This window comes from Narcine bancroftii, chromosome 2 (genome assembly GCF_036971445.1).
Source record: "Narcine bancroftii isolate sNarBan1 chromosome 2, sNarBan1.hap1, whole genome shotgun sequence".
NCBI classification, from domain to species: Eukaryota; Metazoa; Chordata; class Chondrichthyes; order Torpediniformes; family Narcinidae; genus Narcine; species Narcine bancroftii.
The window spans coordinates 330779436-330791637 of NC_091470.1; the positions used below are offsets into that span (position 1 = coordinate 330779436).

The 12202-nt window shown below is 35.1% G+C and overlaps 1 protein-coding gene across 3 annotated transcripts in view; it reads right to left on the reverse strand.

Moving 5' to 3' along the window:
* smarcc1a (SWI/SNF related BAF chromatin remodeling complex subunit C1a) overlaps positions 1 to 12202 on the reverse strand; it is a 157543-nt gene that overhangs the window by 11670 nt on the left and 133671 nt on the right. The gene's annotated exons all lie outside the window — the stretch shown is intronic.

Sequence of the window (12202 nt, forward strand, 5' to 3'; positions counted from 1 at the left end):
AAAAATTAAAAAAAAAAAAAATTATACTTAACAATAAATAAAAACCTCGGCCAACTATATAAACTCAATTATTATCCACTAATGAAAAAAATTACAGGACGATTTAGAGCATTGGAAAGATTTACCATCAACACTAATAGGAAGGATAAACTGTATTAAAATGAACATTTTTCCAAGGATATTATACCTATTTCAGGCATTGCTAATACACCTGACAGAGAAATTCTTCAAGGAGTTAAAGAAAATAATAAGGAAATTTTTATGGAAAGGGGGGAAACTGAGGATAGCACTAGATAAATTAACAGAATGGTATAAACAAGGAGGCTTACAACTGCCAAACTTTAAAAATTATTATAGAGCCGCACAATTAAGATACCTATCAGATTTTTATCAAACAAGGGAAAAGCCAGATTGGACTAGATTAGAATTAGATAAAATAGGGGAAAAGATACCTGAACACATATTATATAAATGGGATGAAAAATTGGTACAACATAGAAGTTCTCCAGTATTACATCATCTACTCAATATTTGGAAGAAGATTCATGTAGAAAGAAATAAAACAAATCATCAATTACCAAAACTAATATTGACACAAAATAAGTTACTCCCTTTTACAATAGATAACCTTTCCTTTAGAGAATGGGAGAAAAAAGGGATCAAAAGAATAGAAAATTGTTTTTCAGGAAATAGATTATTATCCTTTGAACAAATGAAAGATAAATACAATATAACTCAAGATACAGTGCTGGCATATTACCAATTGAGATCCTACTTGAAGGACAAATTAGGAAGCAGTCTGAGTTTACCAGAGGGAAGTAACTTTGAATATGTGATTACAGATACAATGATAATCAAAAGATTTAAAACAAATATGCAAGAAAACTGCAAGAAAAGGAGAATGAGGAAACAAATGGTAAAACTAAACAAAAATGGGAACAAGATTTAAATATAAAGATAAAAAAGGAAACATGGGAGAAGTTATGTTCTGGAACGATGAGAAATACAATAAATACGAGGTTACGTATGATACAATATAACTGGATACACAGGCTATACATTACACCTCAAAAGTTAAATAAATGGGACCCAACAGTATCTGATAGATGTTTTCGATGTAAAAAAGAAATGGGAACAACAATTCATGCAATCTGGACATGTGAGAAAGTAGAACAATTTTGGGAAGATCTAAACCAAATATTAAATAAAATTACAGAAAACAATATACCAAAGAATCCAGAGATCTTCCTCCTAAGTAACATAAAAAACAAAGAATTTGGAATTGATTTGGAGGATGCACAAAAAACATTTGTTAAGATAGCTCTAGCCGTAGCAAAAAAATGTATTATGTCAACCTGGAAATCGGAAGATAATGTGAAAATACAACAATGGTATATAGAAATGAATAAATGTATTCCATGAGAAAATATAACATATAGTTTAAGAAATAATATTGAAATATTTGAACAAATATGGGAGCCTTACATGAAACACAATAGCGAAAACCTACCGGGGACATTCACTACCTAAATTAACGAAAGGAGAAGAAAATGAAAAGAATTGACTCAGTGGAATTTTTTGTTTATTTTTATTAAATGACAACATTGTTTGACTGGTTTAATGTATCCTAGATTTTGTACTTTAAATGGACGGGAGGGGGGAGGTAGGGAGGGTGGGATGGGAGGAGGGAGGGGGGGAGAAAATGGCACTGTATATATTTGAAAAGGAAAAAGTATGTATCATGGTTAATGTGGTTTATGGTGTGAAAAATAAAAAATTTAAAAAAAAATTATACTTAACAACTGAAAAAAATTTTAAAAGTATAGTTTTCATGAATCAGATTTATGTTTTAGATGTGGTAATTTTGTTGGAACTTTTTTTTCATGCTGTTTTGTCATGTATACATATTGTTTTTAGAATACCTGTATAAGATTAAAATACTTTTAGATCCGACAGTGTTTTTATTGGGTAGTTTGTAACCTTTGAAAAATTTGGGATTAGACAAGTTTCAACTTGCTTTTGTATATTTAGCTTTATCTGTAGCGAAAAAATGTATTGCTAGTACGTGGAAAGATATAAATATGATTGTTATTAATAGATCGCATAATGATGAAATATTGTTTAATAATGGGAAAAATTACACATGTTTCGCATGATAATTATAGTTTTTTATTAAAAAGGTTGTTATATTCAGAATATTTACATTTCATTTTAAATTGATTAGATCTTAATATGTATGCTTAATTTTTTTTTAAATATTTTTTCTTTTTTTTCTTTTTGGCTCTCCTTAGGAGAGTTGGCTGAAGGGGGGGTGGGTTCTTTTCTTTTTTTCTCTATATATAAAAAATAACATTCATGTTTAGAGTTAATTGTAGTATATGTTAGTATGAAGATCCAGCTGCGCTGGATGGGTCACGTCTCCAGAATGGAGGACCATCGCCTTCCCAAGATCGTATTATATGGCGAGCTCTCCACTGGCCACCGTGACAGAGGTGCACCAAAGAAAAGGTACAAGGACTGCCTAAAGAAATCTCTTGGTGCCTGCCACATTGACCACCGCCAGTGGGCTGATAACGCCTCAAACCGTGCATCTTGGCGCCTCACAGTTTGGCGGGCAGCAGCCTCCTTTGAAGAAGACCGCAGAGCCCACCTCACTGACAAAAGGCAAAGGAGGAAAAACCCAACACCCAACCCCAACCAACCAATTTTCCCTTGCAACCGCTGCAATCGTGTCTGCCTGTCCCGCATCGGACTGGTCAGCCACAAACGAGCCTGCAGCTGACGTGGACTTTTTACCCCCTCCATAAATCTTCGTCCGCGAAGCCAAGCCAAAGAAAGAAAGAAGATGTTACGTACTAATTGTTTTTTGAACGACATAAATAAAGTTTTTGAAAAAACTATCACCTGGTGAACAGGGGGTTAATGTGAATTAATGTAAAGCAACACTATCAGGTAATGGAAACACAAGTACTTTTATAGGATTTACGGTAGACCAAATCTATTTTGTTAATACCTGTATCGACAATCAATTCTTGTACATTTCTCTTGCCAGAATTCATTTTGTGCAATTACAATTAATTTTTTTTGAAGGAAGAGGAATATCCATGAGTTGTTTCATATTCCTATGTGATTCTTTTAATTAACACCTTGAGCAGTTCTTGTTGCTGCTGTTAACAGTTTTATTTGTACAATCCAAAGTCTGCTCTGCTCATTCTTTATAGCATTTACTACAATTTTATAGCTGCTGGCTGGGTAATTTTTAAATAATTTTTTTTAAATATATGGATTGTCCTCCACAGATTATTTTTGAAATCCAAGCAAAATTACTTTACAATTGTTTGTTTTAAATAAAACTCAATCACAGATGTGGCTGGAATGAAGTCTCTATTAGCCAATCCCAATTCATAAACACATGCATACAAATTGCTTCATCCATTTAGATTTAATTTGAAGAACCTTTGTTCAATCCTCAACTTGTGTAAAGTTCCAAGTTGTTTATTTCCATCTTCCCTGAATTAATCCTTCTTTTCTAATTATAGTTACAAATAGGATCTGAGATTGTGACCTCTGGTTCTAGTCAACTAAAGCTACAAGAAATATCCTCCCTGCATTTTGTCAAGACCTGCAAGATTATTTTTAAGTCTCAATGTGATCAGTTCTAATTCTTAACTTTTAAAAATACAAAATAAATCTACTCAGTCTCATCAAGTGGCAAACCTGCCATTCTAGAAACTAGTTCTCCAGCAAGTACAGTTTTTTTTTGAGTTAATAAGATTAAAATTCTCCAGTGTTCCAGGTGTGGTCCACCAAGGCCTAATATAATTGCAGGAAAACAGATTCAAGCTGCATTTCAAACTATTTGCAATAAAAGTAAAAAACAAACATTTGTCGCCACTGAATGAGCATGTGTACTGACTTGTAAAAGTGAAAGTGCACAAAAGTGAATCTTTGCATGTTATATTCCACCACTATGTTCTTCCCATCAGTTAACATCAGTATCCTTTTGAATCCTCTTTACATCTTCCACCCTATTCACAATTCTATTTCATTTTGTATAATTAACAAAATTGGCAACATCGCATTCTCCCCCACACACCCCCTCAACCAAATCATTTGTGTAAAATGTGAATGGCTGAGACCCAAGCACTGATCCTAGTGGTATCCTACGTGCTACAGCCTGCCTATCTGAGAAATAACAAATTACTCCCACTCCTGGATTTCTGAATGTTAGCCAATTCTACAGATACCTGCACTGAAATCAACAGAATGACGGCATTCTCTACTATTTACAGTACAACTCCGAGTATCCAAAATGGTCAGGACCTGGCCCATGTCAGATAAATTATTCAGAGAACTGTTTTATTTTTTAAAAATAGCCTATTATCAACAGCAAATCACTTGTAACAGTGTTTAAACAACAACAACAAGTGAAGGTTTTTTAAGCATTAAAAATGTTCAATTTCACCCAAAAAAATGCTGGCTGCCGCCGATCACTGACACCTCCCCACCGAGGTCCAGGCTGCAGCCAGGAGCCCAAGGTCCCTGGACAGTTTGGTTCAGAAAATTTTTTGGTTCTGATTTGTATCAGAAATCCTCATTTATCCAAAATTTAATTTTTTTTCCAGATAAATGCTTTCAACATATTGTTCAAGTATTTGCAGTATTCTGCAGAAGTGGAACATGCAGAATATAACAGAGTGCTGTTGATTCTGCTTGATTGCATGAGGGACAAATAGAAATTAACAATTTTCTTCAAAGGAATTTTTTGAAGACAATGAGAGGAATTATGAAAGAGTGACAGATGCAGTGTATATGAATTTCAAGAAGGGATATGATCAGCAGTTTCACAAGTTATTGAGATAGGCAGAATTCATGGCAATGGAAATTATTCAAGTCGAGTATCCCTTATCCAAAATGCATGGGACCAGAAGAGTTTCAGATTTTGGAATAATGTGTTTAGGGTAACTAAGCAGCACAGTAGCATCAGCAGAATTCCTCTATCAGTTGTTAAACAACAACAACAAACAACAGCAGGCTTTCATTCTCCACCTAGGAGGTTGTGTTTTGATCAAAAGGCTTACGGTCCACTGTATTATTTCCTTCAACGCAATAATGTTGCTGGTCATGTTATACTCAAACATGGCATTTTAGGTGGAAATTATTTTCATGTGAAATCTGAAATTCATGTTTTGTACTTACCAAAGAAAAAACTATGTTTACAAAAGAAGATAAATGCAGCACCAAATACTAGAAATTCTGCTGGATGACTGTTTTAAATATTTTCTCCAGAGTCATCTTCCTCATTACAATGGTTTTTGTCTGGCAGTGACAATGGTTGGTAATAAACTGGTGCCAGCAGAGCGTCAGAGCCCCACATGGGCTAGTGAGGTCAGGTGTGGAATTTTCCACTTGTGGTGTCATGTCGGAGCTCAAAGTTTCGGATTTTGGAGCAGTTCTGATTTTTGGATAAGGGGAACTTGATCTGTATTAGCATGGGCAGTGAACTTACATACTCTCACAAAGAGTGAATATAAATAAGTGAGTAATTAAGATATGGAATGGGAATAACATGCCGTGCTCATCAGTGCCAACTTGAATTTAACCATTTTTGCCAACCCAAAAATCACTCATTTATTCAGACAGTTTTTGTTTATTTGACCATTCTCAACGCACATGAGTAGTTTACTTCTAATTCTATGCGCTCTAATTTTGTGCCACCTTATCAAAGACATTCGCAAAGTCCAAATAAACCACACCAATTTGTTTGCCCTCATCTATTTTCTTTGCTACACCTGCAAACAGATTTGTCAAATAGGATTTCCCCCCGATAATACTAATCAACCTGATTATATTCTGAGCACCCTTTTGCCACTTTTTAAATTTTTGATTTGGGGAATAGTTTATTGGAAGAAAAAGACAGGACTGGCTATGGCAGTGGAGACTGATACAATCAGGGAGAGCAGGACACCTACTTAGGTAACATCAAGGCAGTTAGGGAAGTTATATTCAATCACTGTATTCTTCCCATCAGTTAACATCAATCTCCTTTTGAATCCTCTTTACATTCTCATTGGAGCGACTTCATCCCTAACATCGAAGTACTCGAGATGGCTGAGGCCGACAGCATCGAATCCACGCTGTTGAAGATCCAACTGCGCTGGGTAGGTCACGTCTCCAGAATGGAGGACCATCGCTTCCCCAAGATCGTGTTATATGGCGAGCTCTCCACTGGCCATCGTGTCAGAGGTGCACCAAAGAAGAGGTACAAGGACGGCCTAAAGAAATCTCTTGGTGCCTGCCACATTGACCACCGCCAGTGGGCTGATATCGTCTCAAACCGTGCATCTTGGCACCTCAGAGTTGGGCGGGCAGCAACCTCCTTTTTTTTTTTTTTCTGACAAAGGGTCTTTTTTTTTTATTTTTATTTTTAAATTTTTTATTTTTCACACCATAAATCACAATAGCCATGATATACACTTTTTCTTTTCCACACATTTACAGTGACTTTTTCTCCCTCCCCCTCCCTCCTCCCAAGCCACCCCCCCACCCCCCCACCTCTCATCCATTTTAGGTATACAATCTAGGTTGCATTAATTCAGTTAGACAATGTTGTCATTCAACAAAAATACACCATAAATTCTACTGAGTCCATTCTTTTCTTTTCTTCTCCTTCCATCAACTTAGGTAATGTTTGTTCCCGGTAGGTTTTCGCTATTGTATTTAATGTAAGGCTCCCATACTTGTTCGAATATTTCAATATTATTTCTTAAACTATATGTTATTTTTTCTAATGGAATACATTTATTCATTTCTATATACCATTGTTGTATTTTCAAATTATCTTCCAATTTCCAGGTTGACATAATACATTTTTTTGCTACGGCTAGGGCTATCTTGACAAATCTTTTTTGTGCATCTTCCAAATCAATTCCAAATTCTTTATTTTTTATGTTACTTAGGAGAAAGATCTCTGGATTCTTTGGTATATTGTTTTCTGTTATTTTATTTAATATCTGATTGAGATCATCCCAAAATTTTTCTACTCTCTCACATGTCCAGATTGCATGAATTGTTGTTCCCCTTTCTTTTTTACATCGAAAACATCTATCAGATACTGTTGGGTCCCATTTATTTAACTTTTGCGGTGTAATGTATAGTCTGTGTAACCAATTATATTGTATCATACGCAGCCTCGTATTTATTGTATTTCTCATCGTTCCAGAGCATAACTTCTCCCATGTTTCCCTTTTTATCTTTATATTTAAATCTTGTTCCCATTTTTGTTTAGTTTTACCATTTGTTTCCTCATTTTCCTTTTCTTGCAGTTTAATATACATATTTTTTATAAATCTTTTGATTAACATTGTATCTGTAATCACATATTCAAGGTTACTTCCCTCTGGTAAACTCAAGTTGCTTCCTAATTTATCTTTCAAGTAGGATCTCAATTGGTAATGTGCCAGCGCTGTATCTCCAGTTATATTGTACTTATCTCTCATTTGTTCAAAGGATAAGAATCTACTTCCTGAAAAACAATTTTCTATTCTTTTAATCCCTTTTTTTTCCCATTTTCTAAAGGCAAGGTTGTCTATTGTAAAAGGGAGTAGCTTATTTTGCGTCAATATTAGTTTTGGTATTTGGTAATTTATTTTATTTCTTTCTACATGAATCTTCTTCCATATATTGAGGAGATGGTGTAATACTGGAGAAGTTCTATGTTGTACCAATTTTTCGTCCCATTTATATAATATATGTTCAGGTATCTTTTCCCCTATTTTATCTAATTCTAGTCTCGTCCAGTCTGGTTTTTCCCTTGTTTGATAAAAATCTGATAGGTACCTTAATTGTGCGGCTCTATAATAATTTTTGAAGTTTGGCAATTGTAAGCCTCCTTGTTTATACCATTCTGTTAATTTATCTAGTGCTATCCTCGGTTTCCCCCCTCTCCATAAAAATCTCCTTATTATTTTCTTTAACTCTTTGAAGAATTTTTCTGTCAGTTGTATTGGCAATGCCTGAAATAAGTATAGTATCCTTGGAAAAATGTTCATTTTAATACAGTTTATCCTTCCTATCAGTGTTAGTGGTAGCTCTTTCCAATGCTCTAAATCGTCCTGTAATTTTTTCATTAGTGGATTGTAATTGAGTTTATATAATTGGCCTAGATTTTTGTTTATTTGCACACCTAGGTATCTTATTGCCTGCGTTTGCCATCTGAATGGGGATTCCTCCTTAAATTTTGAGAAATCCGCGTTATTCATAGGCATTGCTTCACTTTTATTTACGTTTATCTTGTATCCCGACACTTCTCCATATTCCTTCAATTTCTTATATAGTTCTTTTATTGATAGTTCTGGTTCTGTTAAGTACACTATCACATCATCCGCAAACAGACTGATTTTATATTCCCTGTCTTTTATTTTTATTCCTTTTATATTATTATCTCTTCTTATCGATTCTGCTAGTGGTTCTATAGCTAGCGCAAACAATAATGGTGATAGTGGGCATCCCTGCCGCGTTGACCTGCTTAAGTTAAATTGCTTTGATACATGTCAATTTACTGTCACTTTCGCTAACGGTCCCTCATATAATGCTTTAATCCAATTAATAAACTTCTCCGGTAAACTGAATTTTTGCAATACTTTGAACAAGTAATTCCATTCTACTCTGTCGAAGGCCTTCTCTGCGTCTAAAGCAACTGCTACTGCCGGTGCTTTATTTCCTTCTACTGCATGAATTAAGTTAATAAATTTACAAATATTGTCTGTTGTGCGTCTTTTTTTGATAAATCCAGTTTGGTCTAAATTTACCATTTTCGGTACCTGTTCTGCTAATCTGTTCGCTAATAGTTTAGCTATTATCTTATAATCTGTGTTTAGCAGAGATATTGGTCTATATGACGCTGGTGAGAGTGGATCTTTCCCTTGTTTTAGTATCACTGTAATTATTGCTGTTTTACATGAATCTGGTAAGTTTTGTGTCTCATCAATCTGGTTGATTACATCCAGGAGGGGCGGTATTATTAGGTCTTTAAATGTTTTGTAGAATTCTATTGGGAGTCCATCCTCTCCTGGTGTCTTATTATTTGGTAAATTTTTTATTATCTCTTGTATTTCTACTGTTCCAAATGGTTCTGTTAATTTATTTTGTTCCTCTATTTGTAGTTTTGGTAGTTCAATTTTAGTCAAAAATTCATCTATTTTCCCTTCTTTCCCTTCGTTTTCGGTTCGGTATAATTGTTCATAGAATTCTCTGAAGTTTTCCTTAATTTCTTTTGGATTATATGTAATTTGTTTGTCTTTTTTCCTTGTTGCCAATACCATTTTCTTAGTTTGCTCTGTCTTAAGCTGCCATGCTAAGATTTTGTGTGTTTTTTCACCTAGTTCATAATATTTCTGTTTTGTCTTCATTATATTCTTCTCCACCTTATATGTTTGTAATGTTTCATATTTTATTTTTTTATCCGCCAATTCTCTTCTTTTGGTTGTATCTTCCTTTATTGCTAATTTTTTTTCTATGTTTATTATTTCCCTTTCCAACTGCTCTGTTTCCTGATTATAGTCCTTCTTCATCTTGGTTGCATAACTTATTATTTGCCCTCTAATGAATGCTTTCATTGCGTCCCATAGTATAAACTTATCTTCCACTGATTCCGTATTTACTTCAAAGTACATTTTTAATTGTTTTTCAATAAATTCTCTAAAATCCTGTCTTTTAAGTAGCATGGGGTTTAATCTCCATCTATACATTCTTGGAGGGATGTCCTCTAGCTCTATTGCCAATAACAGGGGTGAGTGGTCCGATAATAGTCTAGCTTTATATTCCGTTTTTCTAACTCTCCCTTGAATGTGGGCTGATAACAGGAATAGGTCTATCCTTGAGTATGTTTTATGTCTAGTCGAGTAGTATGAGTATTCCTTTTCTTTTGGGTTTTGTTTCCTCCATATGTCCACAAGTTTCATTTCTTGCATTGATTTAATTATAAATTTGGTTACTTTGTTCTTCCTGTTAATTTTTTTCCCCGTTTTATCCATATTTGGATCCAAATTCAGGTTGAAATCCCCTCCTATTAGTATGTTCCCTTGCGTATTAGCTACCTTCAAAAAGATATCTTGCATAAACTTTTGATCTTCTTCGTTAGGTGAATATATATTAAGTAGATTCCAAAGCTCTGAATATATCTGACATTTTATCATAACATATCTCCCTGCTGGATCTATTATTTCCTCTTCTATTTTAAATGGCACATTTTTGCTAATTAATATAGCCACTCCTCTTGCTTTTGAATTATACGATGCTGCTGTTACATGTCCTACCCAATCTCTCTTTAATTTCTTGTGCTCCAATTCAGTTAAGTGTGTTTCTTGGACAAATGCTATATCTATTTTTTCCTTTTTCAGTAAATTTAGTAGTTTCTTCCTTTTAATTTGGTTATGTATTCCATTAATATTTAGAGTCATATAGTTCAGCGTAGCCATTTCATATTTTGTTTATCTTCTCTTTCCGTTTTTCCATCATTACCTTTCCTCCTTTTCCATTTCTGTTTTCTTATTTTCAACTCTTTACCAGACAACATTCCTACAACATCCAACATTTTCCTTATTCTCCTATTTCTATCTTCTTTATCCCCAATCTCCCCTTCCCCTCCTGAGTTGCCCTTTATCCCTTGTCGGACAACCACATCTCCCCTCTCCATTTGGATTTGCGAATCCACTCGCAAGCGTCAACTGATTTTGCAGTGACCGCTCTTTTCCCCCACCCAGCCCCCCCCAGAAAAGATTTCGCTTTTTATATGTCACAAAGGTCACTCTTTTAATTCCCTCCTTATTCTCTCTATTCCATTACCTTCCCTTATTAATTCTTGTCTATACTCTCTATGTTTTCCTCTAATTACAGATACTTTCACATATGCCCATTGTCTCTATTCACTCTTATACCTCTTTACCCGCATACATATCAATCGTGGTCATTTTTACCCTCCTTACCCATCTTCATCCCTCAGTCTATTTTTGTCTTTACCCACATACATATCAATCGTGATCATTGTGCTCTCATTACCCGTCTTCATCCCTCAGTCTATTTTTGTAATTGTTCTGCAAATGTTCGTGCTTCTTCTGGATCCGAGAATAGTCTGTTTTGTTGTCCTGGAATAAATATTTTCAATACCGCAGGATGCTTCAGTGTAAATTTATATCCTTTCTTCCATAAAATCGCTTTTGCTGTATTGAACTCTTTTCTCTTCTTTAGGAGTTCAAAGCTTATATCTGGATAAATGAAGATTTTTTGCCCTTTATACTCCAGTGGTTTGTTGCCCTCTCTTACTTTTTCCATTGTCTTCTCCAGTACCTTTTCTCTTGTAGTATATCTTAGGAATTTTACTACAATAGATCTTGGTTTTTGTTGTGGTTGTGGTTTAGGGGCCAATGCTCTATGTGCCCTTTCTATTTCCATTTCTTGCTGTAGTTCTGGACATCCTAGGGCCTTAGGGATCCATTCTTTTATAAACTCCCTCATATTCTTGCCTTCTTCGTCTTCCTTAAGGCCTACTATCTTTATGTTATTTCTTCTGTTATAATTTTCCATTATATCTATTTTTTGGGCTAGTAATTCTTGTGTCTCTTTAGTTTTTTTATTAGATTCCTCCAATTTCTTTTTTAAGTCTTCTACCTCCATTTCTGCTGCTATTGCCCGTTCTTCCATCTTGTCCATTTTTTTCCCCATTTCTGTTAAGGTCATATCCATTTTATTTATTTTCTCTTCTGTGTTGTTTATTCTTCTTCTTAAATCATTGAATTCCTGTGTTTGCCATTCTTTAAATGACTCCATGTATCCTCTAACAAGAGCAAGTATATCCTTTACCTTGCCTTTCCCTTTATCTATTTCACTGTATTCTTCCTCTTGTTCTTCCTCTGGGTTGGCCATCTGTTGTTTCTTTGCTGCCCTTTCCTCCTCTTCTTTCTTGTTTCCATTGTCTTCTGTGGTCTCTTCTTGCTGCAGGTGTTCTGCAGCTGTCGTTGCCGGCTGTGGAGATCGACTCCCCAGCTGGTCCCCCCTCCCGTCGGTGTGTTTTTTTCCATGCGCGGTTGCGCACTTTTACTCGGCTCTGTGAGCCATTGTTGTAGTTCTTTTTCTACCGACCTGAGGTAGTGGGGCCCTCTCTCCACAGCGGGCCTCTTCGGACAGGTAAGGCCTTCACCTTTTT